Below are 23,097 nucleotides of genomic sequence, written 5' to 3'. Positions count from 1 at the left end.
TGTTGCTGCCTCATTCTCTTTCTGTCTCTCCATCTCTTGTACAAAATAAATGAATACACTTTCAACAAACAAAAAATTACTGTGATTGGGACCAGCAGGTGGCATGGTGGTTAAGATGCTGGACACTCCCACATGGCCGACCACGGTTTGTGTCCTGGACCTGGTGGCTTGCTTTCTCACATTCTCTTTCTCTCTCTGTGTCTCTCTCTGGTCAAATTAAAATAAATGAACGAATAAATAAAAATAAACTATTGAAAAAGAAGTTTCCAGGGGCCAGCAGATAACATGGTGTTTAAGGCACTGGACTCCCACATGACTGACCATGGTTTGAGTCCCAGACCTGGTGGCTTGAAACTCATGCTTGGCGCATGTACGTGTGTGCCAAAATCTTGAGAGGAGAAAGGAGATGGGATTGTAAGTATGGCCATACCCCTTCAGGGGGTGATTTCTCACTTTTCCTCTCCCTGTCTCTCACCACCGAGTGCATGCGCCCTGTAACAAACTCTCCCCACCCCGACTCCCCCATAAAAAGAAGTTTCCAAGACTGTAGAAGAGACAAATATAAGCCCAGTTAAGTACAGCCAGACTGGGATAAATGCTACGAAGGATGCTATGGAAACAGCATCTCACTGGCTGGAAATCAGGGTCATTTTCACAGAGGAAGCAACATTTACCTCCCCCACAAACTGGGGGACCTCAGGGAATTCACATGTTAATAAGGACCAGGGTTTTTGTAAGCTCTGCCAGTGGACTGATTTAAACAATGGTTCTGGAAACAGCCGAGATATGTTATTACAGAAGAAGGAGCGAGATAATTAAGGCTGTCTCCTCACCGCGCTGCATCACCATCATTAGCCCAGCCTCCTTTTTCTTTTATTTGTTTTCATCCCTAGCAATTTGGACAAGTCTCTGGGAGGAAGACAGTATGGCTGCGGCCCGGTGTAGATCCGATCTCTCCCTCCTCCTGGGAGACACAGCAGATTATAGATGTCCATCCTGCTGCTGAAAGAGGGGCCGCGGGGAGCCTTTCTGCATTCTTGACCTGTGACGTTCATCCATACACCTTCCTCCCACCCCCGGGGTAGGCTCACAGGCTGGCTCCCTCCTGGCAGCTCCCACAATCATGTCCCTTTATTCGCATCTTCTCATAGAAAGCCAAAGGGTGGACATGTGTGCTGGCATGGGAAGAGGGTGGCCATGGTGCCTGCTTTCTGTGGAGAGTGGTCTGTGGAGAGTGCCAACGTCTGTGGGTCTCCCTTCTGTTCATCAGAATGGGTTTGTTTGTTTGGTTTTGGTTTTGGTTTTTGAGTGGTGAATTCTGTATACAATTATCCAAGAGTCCAGCTGGAAATTTACAAAGACACGGAAGGTGTTCTCTTGAGCACTCACAGGACTTCCATATCCATGCTGCTTTGCATGCTGCTAAGAAGGCTTCCTACCAGGCCAGAGCTTAGCAGTAATGCCCAGGAGTTGGGAGGAAACGTGTAAGCTAAGGCCGTCCTTGATGTCAGCTGCACTAATGGCTGGGAGACCCTGCTAAGGGACATACAGGTGGAAGGTAGTGACTAGAAGAGGGGGAGGAGGAAGACACAGCAGAGAAGGGAAGGGATTAGCAGGTTCACAGCTGCCCCTCACTCCTGCCCTCTGGGCACCAAGCTTCCTTAGGCAAGTCACTGTGGGATCCCCACTGCTCTTGGCCTTGAGGGCTTCAGTGACACACTTCAACCCCTCACTTAGGTTGAAAGCCCCTTACAAAGTAGTTCCATAGGCGGGACCAGCAGTTAGCGTAATGACTATGTCGCTGGACTCCCATGTAGTTGACCGCAGTTCGTGTCCCGGACCTGGTGGCTTAAACTCACACTGGGCGCGTGTGCGTGCGTGCCCAAGATCCCAAGAGGAGAATGGAGGAGAAGGGATTGTGGCGTGGCCATCCCCCCCGGGGGGTGATTTCTCGCTTTCAGCCTCTCTGTCTCTCTCTGTCTGTCTGGCGAGCACATGCGCCCTATAGCAAAAACCTCTCCAAAAAAAAAAAAAAAGTAGTTCCACAGGTGAGGTTAGAAACTTCCTTGAAAAAATTAGAAATTCTAAAGAGGGACTCAAAGAACTTCCAAAGCACAAGATTATGATTCTAGTGTCATCCTAGACACTGGAGTGACTGGGCCAGCTCATAGAAATCCTCTTTCTCTTTTTCTTTCTCATTCTCTTGCTCATCTGAACCCTTCTGAGTTGGGTGCTTAGCAGTAACTTAGTGGCCACAGGGCCCCTGGGATGGGGCACTTGATCCCTCTTGGCTTCCTCTTTTTTTTTAGAGAGAGAGATTTTTGCTATAGGGTGCATGTACTCACAGGAGAGAGACAGAAAGAGAGAGAAAGTGACCCAAAAAAAATAAAAGGGGTGGGGATGGTCAAACTGCAATCCCTTTTCCTCCATTCTCCTCTTGGGGTTATGGGCACACGTGTGTTTTAAACCTCCAAGTCCAGGACTCGAACCACAGTCAACCACATGGGAGTCCAACGATGTAACTATTATGCCATCTGCTGGCCCCAGGTGCTTCCTTCTTTTCTCACTCCCACTTATCCTGATCTGTTCAGGCTTCCTCAAGAAACACTGCTTGACCGTGGTAGTTCCACCTTTCTGTGAGGTCCCTTTGCCTGTCCCAGTGGCATAGGCTAGAATTTGGGCCTGGTTATCCCAGAAGGTGTACTTTCATATAAAATTGCTGGAGTTTTTGGAGAACACCAATATTTTCTTTTCTTTCTCTCTCTTTTCTTTTTCCTTTGGAGAGGTTTTTGCTATAGGCCACGTGCACTTGCCAGAAAGAGAGAGATGGAGAGACAGAAAGTGAGAAATCACCCCCCCACACCCCAGGGGGGATGGCCACGCTGCAATCCCTTCTCCTCCATTCTCCTCTCAGGATCTTGGGCATGCACGCACATGCGTCCGGTGTGAGTTTTAAGCCACCAGGTCCGGCACATGAACCGCGGTCGACTACGTGGGAGTCCAGCGATATAGCCATTACGCTAACTGCTGGTCTCCAGCCCAAGAACTTTGATAAATGAACACCAGAACGGTGTTTGCTGAGTAGCAGTGACTGATGTTATTATCCATTGTTATTGTTGAAGACAGCCAAAAAAAAAAAAAAAAAAGTAGTTCCACAGGTGAGGTTAGAAACTTCCTTGAAAAAATTAGAAATTCTAAAGAGGGACTCAAAGAACTTCCAAAGCACAAGATTATGATTCTAGTGTCATCCTAGACACTGGAGTGACTGGGCCAGCTCATAGAAATCCTCTTTCTCTTTTTCTTTCTCATTCTCTTGCTCATCTGAACCCTTCTGAGTTGGGTGCTTAGCAGTAACTTAGTGGCCACAGGGCCCCTGGGATGGGGCACTTGATCCCTCTTGGCTTCCTCTTTTTTTTTAGAGAGAGAGATTTTTGCTATAGGGTGCATGTACTCACAGGAGAGAGACAGAAAGAGAGAGAAAGTGACCCAAAAAAAATAAAAGGGGTGGGGATGGTCAAACTGCAATCCCTTTTCCTCCATTCTCCTCTTGGGGTTATGGGCACACGTGTGTTTTAAACCTCCAAGTCCAGGACTCGAACCACAGTCAACCACATGGGAGTCCAACGATGTAACTATTATGCCATCTGCTGGCCCCAGGTGCTTCCTTCTTTTCTCACTCCCACTTATCCTGATCTGTTCAGGCTTCCTCAAGAAACACTGCTTGACCGTGGTAGTTCCACCTTTCTGTGAGGTCCCTTTGCCTGTCCCAGTGGCATAGGCTAGAATTTGGGCCTGGTTATCCCAGAAGGTGTACTTTCATATAAAATTGCTGGAGTTTTTGGAGAACACCAATATTTTCTTTTCTTTCTCTCTCTTTTCTTTTTCCTTTGGAGAGGTTTTTGCTATAGGCCACGTGCACTTGCCAGAAAGAGAGAGATGGAGAGACAGAAAGTGAGAAATCACCCCCCCACACCCCAGGGGGGATGGCCACGCTGCAATCCCTTCTCCTCCATTCTCCTCTCAGGATCTTGGGCATGCACGCACATGCGTCCGGTGTGAGTTTTAAGCCACCAGGTCCGGCACATGAACCGCGGTCGACTACGTGGGAGTCCAGCGATATAGCCATTACGCTAACTGCTGGTCTCCAGCCCAAGAACTTTGATAAATGAACACCAGAACGGTGTTTGCTGAGTAGCAGTGACTGATGTTATTATCCATTGTTATTGTTGAAGACAGTAAAGAACTCTCACCCCTTAAGCTGGAGGCTCTCTAAAGGCAAGAGTCTTCCCCATCTGTCCTTGGGAACCATGGCTGGCACCCAGGTCAGAGTGCAGGGAAACAGAGATGCCAAGTGATAACCTAGTGAGTGGGGGGTCTCTGGGGACTCCCCCAAAGGGATGGGTTGAACCATATAAAATTGCTGAAGTTTGGGGAGAAAACCAAAAGTGTCTTTTTATTCTCTTTTAAAAGTGTTCTTTGGCCAGCAGATGGCGTAGCAGTTACATCGCCGGACTCCCACATGGCTGACCATGGTTCGAGTACAGGAGCGGGTGGCTTCAAACTCACACTGAGCACACGGGTGTGCATGCCCAAGATCCCAGGGGGAATGTTTCCGCATGTGTCTAATCGCCATTGTATGTGCTCAGATTGGCTGCCCTCTACAGAATGGAAAAGGGATTGTGGTGTGGCCATCCCCCCGGGGGGAATGATTTCTCACTTTCTGTCTCTGTTTCTCTCTGTCTCTCTCTCTCTTTTTTTTTTTTTTCTCTCTCTCTCTCTGGAACGCTCACATGCCCTATGGCAAAAATCTCTCTCTTGAAAAAACAAAGCATTTTAATTTCTTCAGAGAGAGAAAACAAACAGGCACCCAAACAGGGTCCCCACTCCATGACCCACTACCAGCCTCAGCTAGCCTGAGTCATGGCCATGCCACGGCGAGTGTAGTCGGAGTGGTACCAGGACTCAAACCAGCAACCTCCCCGTGGGAGTCTGCCTTGCGGAGTGTCATGTTTTACTGCTGTGCCACCATCTGACTCTTCTTTCTCTTTTTCCTCCTCCTTCACCCCCTCTCCTCTTCATCCTCTTCCTCCTTCTTCGGTCAAAGGACACATGCATTCACCAGTAAGAGAGGGGAAGGGGAAAGCACCCTTCCAGTGGGTGTGGGCACAGTGCAGTCCCTTCTCTGCCACTTCTCCATCCTGCCGGGATCTGGGGCACACGTGTATACATGCCTGGAATATTGTTTAAGCTGTCAGGGCCACACCGCACGATTGGCCATGTGGGATTCAACTCAACCCCCAGGCTACTGGGCCAGTCCTCCTACTTTGATTTTTTTTAAGTGTATTTATTCATTTTTTTCCATGAGTAAGAGAGAAAAAGAAGAGACAGGGCCTCCAGTATGGTCCTCACGCCATGATCCACCCCCAGCCTCGGCCAGCCTGAATCATGCCCAGGGAGGTCTCTGGACACGAACCCAGCACCTTCCCACATGGAGCAGCCTCAGAGTGTCGTGTTACCACTGCTATACCATCTGCCCCACCATAGGCCTCTTTAAGTATGACCCCACTTTAAATCTCCCAGTTCTTTTTTTTTAATTTTAAGAATTATTTTATTTAACTTTATTTATTTATTTATTTTAACTTGACCACAGAGGGACAGAGTGAGAGCAAGAGAGGGAGCAACCCACCAGGTCTGGGACTCAAACCGCTGTCAACCATGTGAGAATCCAGCACTGTTAGCCACCATGCCACCTGCCGGCCCCAAATCTCCCAGTTCTTACTAATCCTGGTTCTTTTTGGGGGGCATGATTTCTAATAATTATTTTATTTAACTTTATTTATTTACTTATTTTTTAATTTGGCTAGAGAGGGACAGAGAGAGAGGTAAAGTGAGAAAGCAAGCTGCCAGGTCCGGGACTCAAACCATGGTCAGCCATGTGGGAGTCCAACGCCCCTCACCACCACACCATCTGCCGGCCCCAATCACCCTGGTTCTCTTGGTGACTGATCCCAGGGCAGAGCTTCCAAGGTCTGGCTCCTCAGACTCATCACCTGTGGATCTTGTTCAAATCCGGATTGTGACTCAGCTGGTCTGGGGCGGGGCCGGAAGTTCTACATTTCTAAGCAGCTCCCAGCTGATGCTGCTGTTGCCTGAGCATCCTGTGGGAGGAGTAGGCCTTTTTATTTATTTATTTACTTTTTGAGAGTTTTTGCTATAGGGCACGTGCACTCACCAGACAGACAGAGAGACAGAAAGTGAGAAATCGCCCCCCAGGGGGATGGCCACACCGCAATCCCTTCTCCTCCATTCTCCTCTCGGGATCTTGGGCACGCACGCACACGCGCCCGGCATGAGTTTTAAGCCACTGGGCCCAGGATGTGAACCGTGGTCGACTCCATGGGAGTCCAGCGACATAGCCATTACGCCAACTGCTGGTCCCAGTAGGCCTTTAACAACCTTGAGCTCCAGAGATCTCAAGGCCAATTCTTCCCCTTGCAAAATGTATTAGAAATAAGATGAAATGAAGCTGCCACAGGGCTGAAACGTTTGAGTTCAATTCCCTCACCCCACCTGTCTGTAGAGTTTCATTGACTCGGACATTTTTGCTGCAAACCTGTTCAACCTATTGAGAAGAATTTCCTTTTCTTTCTTTGCTGGCTTCATGCCTCAGACATTTAAGGAGCGCCTACCCTGGGACAGACTGTGCATGAAGAAAAAAAATCCAGTTTAAGATTTGCACTGCAGCCAGAGTGGTGATCAGAGAGAGCAACCTGGGGAACCAGCAGTTAGCGCAATGGCTATGTCGCTGGACTCCCATGTAGTCGACTGCAGTTCGAGTCCTGGATCCAGTGGCTTGAACTCACGCTGGGCGTGTGTGCCCAAGATCCCGAGAGGAGAATGGAGGAGAAGGGATTGCGGCATGGCCATCCCCTCTGGGAGGTGATTTCTCGCTTTCTGTCTCTGCCTCTGTCTTTCTGGTGAGCTCATGCGCCCTATAGCAAAAACTTCTCCAAAAATAGAAAAGAAAATAGACATACCCTGTCTGCAGCTTCTCCCTCAGGTCCGCCCAGTGCTGGAAACCTTTCCCACCCCCACCTCCTAGCTCCCCAGCCTCCCAGTGGGGCTCTCTCCCTCTGCCTCCAACGCCCGCCCATTGTCACAGCAATGATCACTTGTCCCCCTCCCCAGAGCCCAGGTGGTTTTCTGCACTCCTTCATTCTGACCACTTTCCATGGAACTCCTGTCAGCTTCTCTCCCCACCAAACTCGAAGTGTCCCAGTGGCAGAGAAGGGTCTCCATCACGTCTCCATCAACAAATTCTGCTGAGTTGCATTCTGGCCTAAGTGCTGTGCTCCCCGGTCACAACGCCCCCAGCAGGCTTTCCCATCTGAGACGCCCATGGACTCAACCCGCTTCCAGTCCTTGGCTCTGCCTCACAGCAGCTGGCGAAGGGCCGGGCCGCAGACCGCAGGGGAATGAGAAATGTTCCAGGGTGAGCGTGAGTCACCCAAGGTATGTAGCATTTACAGCTCAGCTGTCGGGGCAGGATCCATAAAACCCTACCAGGATGGGGCGGGGAGAATACCAGGGAGGCAAGTGAAGAAAGACCGGGAAGACATGTCACTGTCATCCACTAAGAGCCATGTCACCCTGAGACCCAGAGCATGCCAGAAATTTCCGATCTGCTCTCACTCAGGAAATCTCTCCGCTTTGGAAATAATGAGATGAAAAGGGAATCTAAATTCTGCAGCTTCGAAAACGAGTTCTAGCCTGCTTCACCTCATGCTCAGAATGGCTCATCGTTCCTTAATTGAGCAGCTATTGAAATCATTTCATTTTTACCTCATGGAGTCACTACAAATCCGTTCTTTCTTTTCATGAGAGAAGGGTTTGGGAAGGTATTTTATTTTCTTGTCCTTCTCTTGAAATCACAACTTTCATTCAAAGCCACCCACGCACCCACACACACACACCCAACAACAACAGAAAACAGAGATGCTTTTCTACGTTATAAAATCGAATCGGCAAAAATGTAGTAGGATGAATGTTTGAAGTCATGAGCTTTGTAGCTCAAACAAACATTTCCAGGAAATCTTCTTTCCAGAGTCATGATTAAGATTGGATCTGTTTGGGGAACCAGCAGTTAGCGTAATGGCTATGTCGCTGGACTCCCTTGTAGTCGACCGCGGTTCGCGTCCTAGACCCGGTGGCTTAAAACTCACGCCGGGCATGTGTGCGTGCGTGCCCAAGATCCCGAGAGGAGAATGGAGGAGAAGGAATTGCATCATGGCCATCCCCCCTGGGGGTGGATTTCTCGCTTTCTGTCTCTATGTCTCTCTCTGTCTGGCGAGCGCACGCGCCCTACAGTGAAAATCTCTCCAAAAAAAAAAAAAAAAAAAGATTGAATCTGTTGTGATGTTGGAGTGGAGAGAAGGGAGACTATTTTTTTTTTCTTAAAGAATTATTTATTTATCTTAATTCCAGTTATTATTATTTAATTTGAACAGAGAGAGAGAGACAGAGATAGAGAAAAAGAGAAGGAGAAAGCAAGCCACCAGGTCCAGGACTTGAACCACAGTCGACCATATGGGAATCTAACATCTTAGCCACCACGCCACCCACTGGCCCGAGAAGGGAGACTGTGAAATCCTCTTCTGATACTTTGGTATTGCATTGTTTTGGCCGTGCACATGCATGAAATAAGAAATTTTTTCCCCATTCCACTGGCAGCAGTGAAAATGTAGCAGTCTTCGGGCTTCTCCAAGTGCACTTGACATTTGTCTCATCCCCTGGCCGGTGATCAGCTTGCTCCTCCAACCCTGGGCCCTCATTACAGACACAGCAGCAGCCACTGTATCTGGGTGGAGTGATGAAAATGAGAAGATGGTTCTGGTTGGCAACAGAGTGGTGATGGAGTATCTTCGTCCGTTCGGATTGCTACAGCGAAGTCCTGTAGATCGAGTGACCCACAGACAACAGAACGTGCTTCTCACCGCTCCGGAGGCTAGAATCCAGGATCGGGGGTGCCAGCATGGCTGGGTCCTGGTGAGGGCCCTCTCTGAGCTGAGAGATGGCCACTTCTCATAGTACAAAGAGAGAAAGTTCTTTGGAGTCTCCTCGGTAAAGACTTTAATTGCATTTATGAGGGCTCCACCCTCATGACCTAATCACCTCCCGCCAAGCCTCACCTCTTCAGGCCATCGCCTTGGGGGTTACGAGTTCAACCTATGAATTTTGGGGGCACACGACATTCAGCCCATGACATCAAATACAGCTTACCTAGGATAACCTGGTGATACTAGGAAGAACAGACAAGAGGGGCTAGAGGCTGGAATCAGAGACTAACTAGCTCAGCCAGCTTTCTGGGTCATACGTGAATCATTCCGGGCGGCAGCGCTTGGCTAGCACACTTGGGCTTCTGCTTCGTTTACGTTTTCTGAAGCTCCCAGGGCTGCCAAGTAAAGGGGAAAGGTGAACCTCAATTGTCTGCAGCTCACAGAGGACAGAGCAGACATTATGCAATGGCGGGAAGGTGGCCTAAGGAAGGAATGTTGCACTGTCATCCTCATGAGAGTTTGAGCCCTGGCAGTGCAGGGAGACTGGCTGGTCCTCTCTCTCTCCCCTTCGTGTATCACTATGCAGAAGTCTCTGGGCTGGTGTCTCAATTATGGAGTAGGGACGAATGGGTTTGTAGACCCCACATCTGATTGGAGTAAGAGCAAGGTCTAGGGCAAGTTGTCAGGCAGGTGTGGAGAGGATAGTGCGGCGGCGGTCCGGAAGCTGGCTGGAGACTCCAGCTCCCATGAACTATGGCTGAATCTTCTGAAGTGGCTGGGCCCCTAGAGGGCTTGCCAGTCTCAGCCCCAGCTTCAGAGATTATTTTTCATTTTTGTTTTTTTAAGAGAGATTTTTACTATAGGTCGCCAGCGCTCAGTGCAGACAGAAAGCGAGAAATCACCCCCCAGGGGGATGGCCATGCCGCAATCCCTTCTCCTCCATTCTCCTCTCAGGATTTTGGGCATGCACGCACATGTGTCCAGCGTGAGTTTTCAGCTGCCGAGTCCAGAACTCGAACTGTGGTCGACTACATGAGAGTCCAACAATGCAAGCATTACGCCATCTGCTGATCCCTAGAGAGATTATTTTTAAAGGGGCCAGATGGTTGCAGAGCCATGTAACATTCCATGAAACTGAGCCACATGAGAAGGTTCCGGGTTCAAATCCAGAGACCTCCCTGTGTATGCTGGATCCTTGTGCATCCCTGACCCAGAGCTGCTAAAGGCTGGGAGTAGATCACTGTGTCGGGGCCCACTGGGGATGTGCACTCTCTCTCACACACACAGAACACACATGTTCACGGAAGAAATAAGTAAATAAACGTAAAGAAGAAAACAACTTATGTTAGTGCCACCTGCCACTTTGGCGACTCTAGAGTGGTTAAAATGCCTTTGCCTACTTCCAGCCAGCCCGGATTGTGGGCGTGCATACGGCGTGTGCTCAGGGAGTGAGCTGTGCAAATGCCAAACCCTAGAGTGGATGAATTTGACCATGAAGATCCCAAGAAAAGGCTTCAGGGACCCCAGGGGGCTACCTGACCACATTTGACAATTATTGGTCTAGTACTGATTTTGTTACATAAGGTAATAAGTCCCTTGGAACTGGCAGGTGGTGTAGTTGTTAGGGCTCTGGACTCTCACATGGCCAACTGTGGTTCATGTCCTGGACCTGGAAGCTTACTTTCTCACTTTCCCTTTCTCTCTCACATGGCCAGCTGTGGTTCAAGTCCTGGACCTGGAAGCTTACTTTCTCACTTTCTATTTCTCTCTCTCTGGTCAAATTTATAATAATAATAATAAATTAAATTAATAATTTTTTAAAATGTTTTGGGATTTGGGGCAGGCACCCAACTGCTGGAGCCATCATTTGAATAGCTGTTGGCCATGTGGAATCCAGCTCCCTTAAACAGCAGGCTACAGTTAGGAGCCAAGCCACCCAGCAGGAAGTTAGTAGTGGGTGAATGAGTGAAGCTTCATCTGAATTTACAGTCACTCACATTACTGCCTAAGCTCCGCCTCCTGTCAGATCAGCTGTGACATGAGATTCTCATAGGAGCATGACCACTGCTGTGAACTGCACGCGCGAGGGATCTAGTCTTTATCACGCTCTTTATGAGAATCTAATGCCTGACCATCTGAGGTGGAGCTGAGGCAGTGATGCTAGCACTGGGGAGCAGCTGTGAATGCTGATTAAAATTAGCAGGGAGGTCTGACTCCACAGAGTCCATAATAAATCCATCACTGGTAGATTCATATCAAAATGCTGTCAGTGACTGGCAAGTGACAATAATGGCAATTGATTCGATGCACTTCAAATTCAATGAATAGGCTTTAAGTGAAAGCCCGCCCTTCCCCACATCTGTGCAAAAATGATCTACCACAAAACTTGTCCCTGGTGCCAAAAAATTGGGGGACCATGGACTATGGGGCTGGCCCATGTGCTAGTTCATTTTTATATTAAAACATGCTCAGTTTGTTTGCTTGCAGGGGTCATACCCATTTAAAAATTATTTCCCATTAAAAAGCAAAACAGCCATAGGATAAAGAAAGCGACCCAAGCCCCACCACTCTCACAAAACTGTGAGTTCATTTTCGTGCATCACCATGTAATCCTTGCGCCACCACATAGATATTTTACATACTTACCCCTCTGTCACGTTGACTAAGCATTTCGCCCCAGCGTTGGGCATCGCTGCTATATTTAGTCTACACATATCGTAAGTCATAAGTACAGTGACTTGGTTGCTGTAGAATTCAGATGTCATCATATTACGATTTTCTAATTTTATCATTTACGTATTCGTTTCATCAACATTTACAGTGTTCGGCATGGGGGTACATATATAAACAAGATGCTGTTCTTGTCTTGGGGGATCTTACCATCTGGGGGGGAAGACAGACGTCTTCTTGTAATGTTCATACCATTCCCCATCTCGGTTATGTATTCACAACGTATTTGCGCAAGCATGAAAATATAGAACGCCTATTTTTATGCTAATTTTGTGCAAGTGGCCAGATGTGTGTGATTTGGCTAATGAAGTTATTTCCTCGGGGCTACGGATACAGAGTCATGGAAAGATCTAGAAGACTTGTGGTCCATTTTTGTGAAGTTATCTCTAGACAACACTTGCTTCCAGTCCTGCCCACAAGACGGTCGTCAGATAAAATGTTCTTTTGAATGAGAAAAACAATTAAGCATTGAAACTGTGAGAACAAGAAAACACGATAAAAATAGAACTCTCTGTCTGCTTTTTGGAATGTATTTTTTTTTAGTAATTATTTTATTTAACGTTGTTTATTTTAATTGTACCAGAGAGGGAGAGAGAGAGAGAGAAAGTGAGAAAGCAAGCCACCAGGTCCGGGACTTGAACTATGGTTGATCATATGGGAGTCCAGCGCCCTTAACCACCACACCACCTGCCGGCCCCTGGAATGTATTGTTAACTGCTTGATTTAAAGGTAGCATTTTTGCTATATTCTATCCTCTTCGGGCTATGCTACCTTTTTTTAAATTTTCTTTTAAAGAATTATTTTATATAACTTTATTTGTTTTCATTTGACCAGAGAGGAACAGAGTGAGAGAGAGAGAGCCAGAAAGAGGGAAAGTGAGAAAGCAAGTTGCCAGGTCCAGGACTCGAACCACAGTCAGCTGTGTGGGAGTCCAACACCTTAACCACCATGCTACCTGCCGGCCTCATGGGCTATACTACATTTGTGATGAGGAAGTTAACAAAAAGAGTAACTAAAAGAACCATTTACTCTAGTTTTGACATCTAGATCGATTCTGAGGAAATCTGCTCTATATGTCAGGCCTACAACCAACCATTAATCCTTTTTTAGAAAACGCAAAAAAAAAAATTAAAAAACAGCTAGGGGCTGGATGATGGCACAGCAGTAAAGCATAACTCTCTGTGAGGCTGACCTACATGGGAAAGTTCTGGGTTCAGATCCAGAGACCTCCCTGTGTCTGCCAGATGTGTGCATGTCCATGATCTGGACAAACTGAGGCTGGGAGTTGATTGTGGCATCAAGACTCTTCTAGGGGCGCTGTCTCTCTGTTTCAGGCTTTCTTTCTCAACTCCTGAAAGAAAGAAAGAGAAATTTAAAAAAAAAACAAACAAACAAAAAAACAACTTTGGGGACAGATCTTGTGGCCTGGTGATTAATGGCTGTCGGCATGCTTTGAATTCTGGCTCAATCCACTTGAAAAACACACCAGGTACATATGCACACATGCCCAAAATCCCAACAGGGTTGGCGTTGGGTCATGACCACACTTCACTGTGGGGTTCTTTCTCTCTCGTCTTCTCTCTCTCTGTGTCTCTGTCTGGCAAATGCATACACTCACTGCCAATTTTTTTTTAATTTACATAAAACCAACTATATAGGGACCAGCAGTTGGTGTAATGGCTATGTCGCTGGACTTCCATGTAGTCGACCGCTGTTGGACCCGGTGGCTTAAACTCATGCTGGGTGCATGTGCGTGCGTGCCCAAGATCCCAAGAGGAGAATGGAGGAGAAGGGATTGCAGCATGGCCATCCCCCCTGGGGGGTGATTTCTCGCTTTCTATCTCTCTGTTTCTCTCTCTCTTTCTGGCAAGTGCACGTGCCGTGTAGCAAAAAAATAAAACAAACAAACAAACAAAAACAACTATATAAGTTGTGGGGCCAGCAGGTAGCATCGTGATTAAGGCACTGAATTCCCACACGACTGACTATTGTTTGAGTCCCAGACCTGGCAGCTTGAAACTCATACTGAGTGCATGGGCATGTGTGGCCAAAATCCCAAGAGGAGAGGGGTAGCAGTGTGGCCATCCCCTTGGGGAGTGATTTCTCATTTTCTCTCTCTCTGTCTCTCCAACAAGCACATGTACCCTATAGCAAAAATCTCTCTAAAAAACAAAACAAAAAGCCAACTACAAGTTGAAAGAATAGCACCATCAGCCCTTCCATACCCTCCCTCAAACTTCAATAGTTGTTGACATTTGGTCATGTCTGCATAGATACTTTCTTTTTGCTGAATTATTTGAAAGTAAATTGTAGACGTTACGGCATTTCGCCCCTAAATGTTTCAGCACACACCTCCTAAGGACAAAGACATTCTCTTTTGTAATCACAAGGCCATTACCACACCCAAGCAATGTACTATTGGTATTGACCTAATATCCAGCTGCCAGCTGGGACACCCAGGATTGTCTGCCCCACCCTGGTGCCTGAGCACTCAGCCTGTCCTTGCCCTGTCTCTGCCCTTTACCTGTCCTGCCCTTGCCCTGTCCAGAACTAGGAGCTAGACTCAGTGCACTGTCACATCCAGTGACCTTTGCTCGTGGCTCAGACCCCCAGATGCTGATGGCTTCCCACACCCCTATACCTGAACCCCTGTTACACATCCCTGTGGGTGAGTGAAGATGTCAACCCTATGTAACAGGATTGGCCACGGACATTTCGAACTTGTTCCTTGTGCATAATGCTACCAAGAAAAATGGCTTTCAGCAACACCCAGGAGGTTGAATTTCATTAATATTTATGGAGGGAGAGAGCTGCTCAGAAAAGCGAATGCATTTCAGCTTCTTGGCATAGAAATGCATTGGACCGATGAAGATCTGCTTGTCAAAGGCAGTGAGGGAGTGGACTTCTGAAACTCTCATTCCTCTCTCTTACTTAGTCTTCCAGCCTAACCCTGTCTCTTACACCCAGGCAAGGAGAGCGAATTCTCTAAGTCCCAGTAGCTATCTGCAGTGACCATCACAGGACCAAACACAATAGGCAGAGACTCTGCCCAGGATGAATGGGTCACGTGACACAGAAATCTGCCAGCTCTAGTCCCTGTCCTGGCAAGGACCCCCCTGCCCAGCCCTCAGCTCATGGTAGCAGAGATCCTGGCATTTCTCAAGGGGCCCAGGCTCTTGTGAATAAGGAAAGTTCACTATTTGCTATGAGGACAAAAAGCCTAGGAGAAAAGGAAAAGGCAGAAGAATGAATCAAAAGAGAAACACGCTCAATGCCCTGACAGTCCAGATTCTCAATGCATCTGGCCCTTTGGTGGGCAGAAATATCCCACTGGAAATAGAATCCCATGGACGAGCTCTTGGGCTCTCTGTTCTCACCTCATTAATGCCCCACAAAGAGCTATGGCATTGTGAATGCAGGAAATGAGGGGACCAGGAGACGCTGGCTGGGTCCCCCCTCCTCCCTGTTTATGCACAGGCCTGAGGCTGCGAGCTGGTTACCTAGGAAACAGCTTGGATGTGAAACTCCAGAAAATGTGCTGTCAGGCGGCAGGAGATGCAATGGCTGCTGTTTCCTTGGCATTGTGTGATGCTGGGCCATGTTTTTAACCCTTCTGAACCAATTTCCTCCCATAGGAAGAATAGAGAATACCTTCCTCGCGCTAGCGGGTGTGTGTGTGCATGTGCGTGCGTGCATGCGTGTGCATGGCACCATAGCTGGTTGTAGACGGGAGATGCTCAATGTAGCATTCCTCCCTTCTCTCCTACCCACCTCACCAGCACGCTGCATGGACTATGTATCGCGGAATAAATAGGAGAAAGATGTAATAGAGAAACAGTTCTGGTCGTGAAGTCCAACTTTTGTAACTGGAATGATACTTACAACTTAATAAGCAAGTTCTTTTTGTGGTGTTAGGTGACCTATTTTTACCATTTAAAAAACATTTAAGATGCAAATACTCTTTTTTTTTTTTTTTTGAGAGTTTTTGGGTGTTGTTTTCTGTTTGTTTGTTTTTGCTGTAGGGAGCGTGCACTCTCCGGAAAGACAGAGAGACAGAAAGTGAGAAATCACCCCCCAGGGGGGATGGCCACACTGCTATCCCTTCTCCTCCATTCTCCTCTCGGGATCCTGGGCATGCATGCACAGACACACACACACGAGCTTGGTGTGAGTTTAAGCCACCGAGTCCAGGACTCAAACCACGGTCAATTACGTGGGAGTCCAGCGACATAGCCATTATGCCAACTGCTGGTCCCAAGATGCAAACACTTTTAATTTACTTCTGTAAAGGTGAAGGTAAGGGTTCAGGTTCTCTCTGCAGAAGCACAGTAGGGGTAGAAGGGCCTCAGAACCAGTACTCCTTTTCTCTCGCCCGGAGTTCAGGCCCAAATGAGAGACAGAGACAGATTCAGCAACACCAAAATGGCAGCATTGTCACTGTTAAATCCATGTTACTGACCTGTGCAGCAACAGCAAGACTTTGTTTGTTTGTTTGTTTTCTTCATAGCGTGCATGCACTCGCTGGAAAGAGACAGAGAGAAAGTGAGAAATCACTCTCCGGGGGGAATGGCTATGTTGCAGCCCCTCCTTCTCCACTCTCCTCTTGGGATTTTGGGCACACAAGCACACGTGCCGGTATGATTGTCAAGTTGCTGGATCTGGGACTCAAACTGCAGTCATCCATGTGAGAGTCCAGTTCTTATTTTATTTTATTTTTTTAGAGAAACATTTTTGCTATAGGGCACATGCTCTTGCTGGAGAGACAGAAAGAGACAGAAAGCAAGAAATCACCGCCCCCTCCCCCCCCACCCCCGGGGAGATGGTCAAGCTGCAATCCCTTCTCCTTTAGTGTCCTCTCGGGACTTTGGGCATGCACACACACACACACATCTGTGGCATGTGTCTAAAACTGTCGGTTCTGGGACTCAAACTGCAGTCAACCATGTGGGAATCCAGTGATATAACCATTACGCCACCTGCTGGTCCCAACATTAATGCCATATCCCAGAGTTGAAGAGACCTCATACTCTCATCATAGGCTATGCTAGGCAACCGTAGCCACTCCCCGCCTCAGAACCCCAACCAGGGCTGCATCCCTCCATTGAGCACGCTGCATGGCATGAGAAGGTGTGCAGACACCCTGCCTGCAAGCGACACTTCTGAACTGATGCAGTATGATCCAGGTTGTTGAGAGATGTGCATTGAAGGCTTCAAAGGAGGGCTGTCTGCTGGAGCAGCAGTAATGCAACCACTCGTGTGGCCCCACGTGGGAGGGTCCCGTGTTTGTGCCCACCCTGGAGGTCTCCTTATACACACTGGGTTCAGGTGTGTCCATAATCCCGGTTGGCTGAGGTCGGGATGCATTGCAGTGTGAAGACCCCATCAGGGTGCCTCTCTTGCTCTGTCTCGTAGAAAAGATAAACTTTTCTTTTTTGGGGAGAGGTTTTTGCTATAGGGCATCTGTGCTCCCCAGAAAGACAGAGAGAGACAGAGAGACAGAAAGTGAGAAATCACCCCCTGGGGTGGGATGGACACGCAGCAATCCCTTCTCCTCCTTTCTCCTCTCGGAATCTTGGGCATGCACACACACGCACCCGGCGTGAGTCTAAGCCACCGGGTCTGAGACTTGAACCACGGTTGACTACATGGGAGTCCAGCAACGTAGCCATTACGCCAACTGCTGGTCCCCAATAAATATACTTAAAAAAACAACTTCAACGAGTTAAGATGAGCAGTTTAATTAATGAAGCGGGTCTTAGGGGGCTGCCAGACCCCCTTTCGGGACCGTGAAGCACTCATCTCCCAGCTGCTGCAAGCCAGGTCAGGGAGATCCCCAAGGAGCCCCTCTCTTAGAGCAGCCTTCTGCTAAAGAGGGCGGCCTTGCCACAGTCACGGTTCCCTCCTCAGGACGGCGTATGTGCAAGAGCTGCACAATCGGGGTGGGGAGAAAGGCTTAATCCCCTTGCCCCAATTGGGGGCATCCCTGAAGGGTCATCAGAATGCCGTTTGGTGCGGTCGACCACATGGGAGTCCAGCGACATAGCCATTACACTAACTGCTGGTCCCTTGAAGAATTCCTTTAAGACCATAACATACAAATCTTGCCTGAGGATCTGGCCTGCTGGCCTCCCTTCAGATTTCAGGCTTCCTCCTCTAGTTAAGGATGTTCCCTGATGGGCCAGCAGGTGGTATGGAGGTTAAGGCAGCCTGATTCATACATGGCCAGTTCTGCAGTTCAAATCCCGGACTAGGCAGCTTGAAAATCACACTGCCCCAAATCCAGACAATAGAATGGAAAAGAAGGGGTTGCAGCATGGCTATCCCCCTAGAAGGTGATTTCTCTCTCTCTCCCTCCAGTGAACACACATGCCCTATAAGCCTTACAGTTAGAAATTAAAGGGGAAAAAATTTAGAAGGGCCAGAAGGTGGGTGTGGTGATTAAGGCTCTGGATTCCTACATAGCTGAGCATGGTTCAGGTCCTGGACCCCGCAGCTTCAGGATCACATTGGGCATGTGTGTGTGCGTGCCCAAAACCCTAAGCAAAGAATGGAGGACAAGGGACTGCAGTGTGGCCATAACACCTAAGGGGTGATTTCTCACTTTCCCTCTCTGTCTCTCTCTGGCAAGCACATGTACCCTATGGCAAAAATCTTTTTTAAAAAAAATCTGTGAGAGCATCCCAAAGCATTCTAGGTATCTCCCTTCAAATCTCAAATCTTGGCATAGGGAACCAGCAGTTAGTGTAGTGGCTATGTCGCTGGACTCCCACGTAGTTGACCGCGGTTCGCATCCCGGACCCGGTGGCTTAAAACTCACGCCGGGCATGTGTGCGTGCGTGCCCAAGATCCCGAGAGGAGAATGGAGGAGAAGGGATTGCAGCGTGGGGGGTATTACCCCTGGGGGGTAATTTCTCGCTTTCTGTCTCTGTCTCTCTCTGTCTGTCTGGCGAGCGCACAGGCCCTATACCAAAAACCCCCCCCCCCCCAAAAAAAAAAAAACTTAAATCTTGGCTTTACTCTGTAACAAATTTTCATCATTTTTTTTTTTTGGTTATATTCTACATGTGCCTTCCTTAAACGCCTGAGCTTTGAGGTCCTCTCACACCTGACAGTCCAGCAACATGCTCAACAGATAACCAGGTAGCTCTTCAGAGTCAACAAGAACATGACTTTTCTTACCCTGAGAGCCATCGAGATGTGCAGTCTTATCTCCCATCTGACAGATGGCCGGTGACCACACTGGGCACGGACTGTACTTACAGACCGCAGTGGGGGAGATAGGAGAGGGCATGATGCCTGGGCACTGGGCAGGGGGCACGGAAGCTATGTAAGGACATGGTCTTTTTCCCAACTGCCATATTGCCCACCCCAAGCTCCCACCCCCTTTCTCGTTACAGAGTCACGATGGAGTCTGGTCACGTGATGGCCAGCTCCTTCCTCTGCCACCCAGGCAGCCTCTGGGCTCCTGCTTGCCCTTCCCCACCCATGCCCTGCTGCGGTCAGTGCCCACAGGCTGGAATGTTGGTCAGTGCCATGAACCACTGACCCAAAATCTCCATGATCTCTGGGGGCAGCCAAGGGGCAAGGGCCACATAGTCCTCAGAATGACCAGGATTTATCAGTCAGCTGGATGCAGTGACATCCAGCCCTGCCTGGTGACAGAGCCCTCCACCCACAGCTTCCCCTAGAGGGTGACCTCCCCCACCCCTTCCTGCAGTGCCCCTCCCTGCCGCCAGCCTACTGCCATAATATGGCTGATGACCTGCAGATTCCCAGCCCCTCCGCAGCAGCTGCTGCTGGAATGGGCTTTGCAGCGCTGGTCCCTGCAGGGCGCCTTAGCAGTCTGACCACAGTGGCCGCTGTTTCAAGGACACGGGAGGAAGGAGAGGCCATCCTCAGTGACATGTAGGGTGCCGTACCATGATGCAATTCTTTTCCGTCTCAGTTTTGGGAGGTCATCAGCGATGAGCACGGCATCGACCCCACTGGCAGTTACCATGGAGACAGCGACTTGCAGCTGGAGAGAATCAACGTGTACTACAACGAGGCTGCGGGTGAGTGTGCGCCGGCCTCGCCCGGGCAGCCCTGCTCTGCGCTGGGGCAGAAAGAGCTGCCTCTGGCATAGTCCTCTTAAATGCCATCTGCTAAAAGAACCCACTTCCTAGTTGCTGAGCCTCCCGCCCGTCTGACATGCTAAGCAGCCCCTGGAGGTCCTCCTCCTTCAAAGCAGAAATCCTCCCCTGTTCTGTTTCTGTCTCAGATGCTGGAATTTTCTAATGACCTCTGCCGTGCAAGCCACAGAGAGCCAGGGCCTAGTCACGTGCCATTGGTGACCCCGGGTCTCCATCTCCTTTCTTTTCCTGCAGGTAACAAATACGTGCCTCGGGCCATCCTGGTGGATCTGGAGCCGGGCACTATGGACTCCGTGAGGTCCGGACCTTTCGGCCAGATCTTCAGGCCAGACAACTTCGTGTTCGATATGTCATCATGTCCATGGTTATTGGCCATGACTCACCCTCCTCCTCCCCACCCTGCAAGTCCCCAAGCTTGGCATTCAGTGCCGGGTTGAGACTGCCACAGACAGCCCTGAGTGCTGGCCCGACTCCACCCAGTCCAGGTGCACCTGTCTCTGGCCACTCTCTGGACAGCTCAGAGGTTGTGCCAGCCTGCAGGGGGCGGCTGTCACCTCCCATTAAGAGCAGCCTCTGAAAGCAAAGAGGGAAGAGCGAGAGAAAGCTTCAAAGGAAGCTTAATAGGCTACGGAAAATTTCAAAGGAGCGGTGACAACAGGTCACCACATTAAGGCGCCAATTTAGGTATTTATAGAATGTTCTCTGTTCCTAATGTTTAAAGCAGTTGAGTTTTTTCTTTTTTTTTTTTTTTTGAGGGTTTTTTTTTGCTGTAGGGCACGTGCGCTCGCCAGACAGACAGAGAGACAGAGAGACAGAAAGCGAGAAATCACCCCCCAGGGGGGATGGTCACGCCGCAATCCCTTCTCCTCCAATCTCCTCTCGGGATCTTGGGCACGCACGCACACGCGCCCAGAGTGAGTTTTAAGCCACCGGGTCCGGGACACGAACCGCGGTTGACTACGTGGGAGTCCAGCGACATAGCCATGACGCTAACTGCTGGTTCCCAGCAGCTGAGTTTTTTTCAGTCCTATCATCTTGATTGACTTGCTTTTTTACTTTATGATCCGCAGGTTTTTGAATGTCACTGACACATAGAAAAAATATTTTTCAGGTATCGAAAAGAGAAGAATCTGCCACTCAGAAATTGCCTACCTTCTACCTTCTCTTACCACAAAGTGACAGAATTCAGATTTGCTTGGTTTTTTGTTTGTTTGTTTGTTTGTTTTTGTTTTTGTTTTTTTTATGAGGTTTTTGCTAGAGGGTGCTCACCAGAAATAAACAGAAAGCGAGAAATCGCCCCCCAGGGGAGGATGGCCACACCACAATCACTTCTCCTGGGATCTTAGGATCTTAGGCACACATGCACACACGCCTGGCGTGAGTTTAAGCCACCGGGTCCGGGACTCGAGCCACAGTTCACTACATGGGAGTCCAACGACATAGCCATTACTCCAACTACTGGTCCCGAGATTTCCTTGTGTTTTAGTGTCTAATATCGTCTTCCGCTGGCAGGCCAGAGTGGCGCTGGAAACAACTCTGGGTCCTAGACGTGGTGAAGAAGAAGTCAGCTGTGACTGTCTCCAGGGCTTCCAGCTGACCCACTCGCTGGGAGGCGGCACTGGCTCGGGCACGGGCACCCTGCTCATCAGCAAGATCCGTGAGGAGTACCCGGACCGCATCATGAACACCTTCAGCGTCATGCCCTCGCCCAAGGTGTCGGGGCGGCGCCCCCCCCCCCCCCCGCTCCCCGGGCCAGCTCAACGCCGACCTGCGCAAGCTGGCCGTGAACATGGTGCCCTTCCCGCGCCTGCACTTCTTCATGCCCGGCTTCGCGCCCCTGACCAGCCGGGGCAGCCAGCAGTACCGCGCGCTCACGGTGCCCGAGCTCACCCAGCAGATGCCACGCCTTCCCGAGAATCCAGATGCTGACAGGGAGAGGCAGGGAGGGCAAAATGCTTCTTAGCAGCTACACAAAGAGCTGGGTCAGCTCCTTATGAGTCACCGGCGTGATGAAGCTGTCCAGCCACCGACGTGGCCAGACCTGTGTACGCAGAACTTTCAGGCGTGCCAGCCAAACTGAGAACACCCCTTCCAGTGCAGTCTGCTCCCAATAACAGAAATGCCTGAGTCTGGGTTGTTTAAGATTACAGACAGTTACTCTGTTCAGTTTGGAAGTGCAAGGCCCAGGGGCTGCATCTGGTAAAAGTCTTCTTAATAGTTAAGAGTCCACAGGTGGCTGGCATAATGGCTACATTGCTGGACTCCCATGTAGTCAACTACGGTTGGAGTCCTGGACCGGATGGCTTAAACTCACGCCAGGCAGGTGTGCATGCGTGCCGAAGATCCCGAGAGGAGAATGGAGGAGAAGGGATTGCGGTGTGGCCATCGCCCCTGGGGGGTGATTTCTCACTTTCTGTCTATTTCTGGTGAGTGCACACGCACCCTATAGCAAAAAATCTCTCCAAAAGAGTTCAAAGGCGGCACAGGGCCTCAAGACGCCATGGTGGCTGGCGTGTCTCCTTCCCTCTCTGTATAAACCCACCAGAACTCCAGAACTCCATTATGGGGGCCCCACCTGAGGCCCACACACTTCCCAAAGGCCCCACCTTTCACCACCATAATCAGATTAAGTCCTCTCTTCCTACACAACCAAATCCCAACAGAACTTTGAGAAACCCATAGAAACGTCCTTGTCCTTTACATTCCTTTCTGAATCCAGGGCCTCCCTAGATTTTAAACGATTCAAAACCCTGTTTCACAGGGGCCCAGGGAAGGACTAAAAATGCTTAATTACGGAAGGAACCACTGAAACTACATGAAAACTCCAGGTGTCTGAAAAGCAGCCTGGAGAACACAGATGTCATCAGCTGAGGAGTCACAGTGGGACCCATGACTAAGAGCTACCTGGGAACCAGCAGTTGGCATAATGGCTATGTCACTGGACTCCCATGTTTGGACCATGGTTCGAGTCCTGGACCTGGTGGCTTCAAACTCAGGCTGGGTGCGTGTGCGTGCGTGCTCAAGATCCTGGAAGGAGAATGGAGGAGAAGAAATTGCTCATGGTCACCCCTGTGGGGAGGTGATTTCTCGCTTCCTCCCATCACTGTCTCTGTCTCTCTCTGGTGAGCACATGTGCCCTAAGGCAAAAATCTCTAAAAACAAGATTGTTCAATTTGAAA

The 23,097-nt window shown here is 49.3% G+C and overlaps 1 pseudogene; it reads left to right on the top strand.

Annotated features, from left to right (window-relative positions):
• Positions 1-19,719: 19,719 nt before the first annotated feature.
• Positions 19,720-21,881, top strand: LOC102471515 (tubulin beta-2A chain-like; annotated as a pseudogene).
• The last annotated feature ends 1,216 nt before the right edge of the window (positions 21,882-23,097 follow it).

Source organism: Tupaia chinensis, unplaced genomic scaffold (assembly GCF_000334495.1).
Source record: "Tupaia chinensis unplaced genomic scaffold, TupChi_1.0 Scaffold138812_1, whole genome shotgun sequence".
Classification (NCBI taxonomy): domain Eukaryota; kingdom Metazoa; phylum Chordata; class Mammalia; order Scandentia; family Tupaiidae; genus Tupaia; species Tupaia belangeri.
Note: the sequence above shows the minus strand (reverse complement) of the source record. Positions and strands in the feature narration are given on the sequence as shown.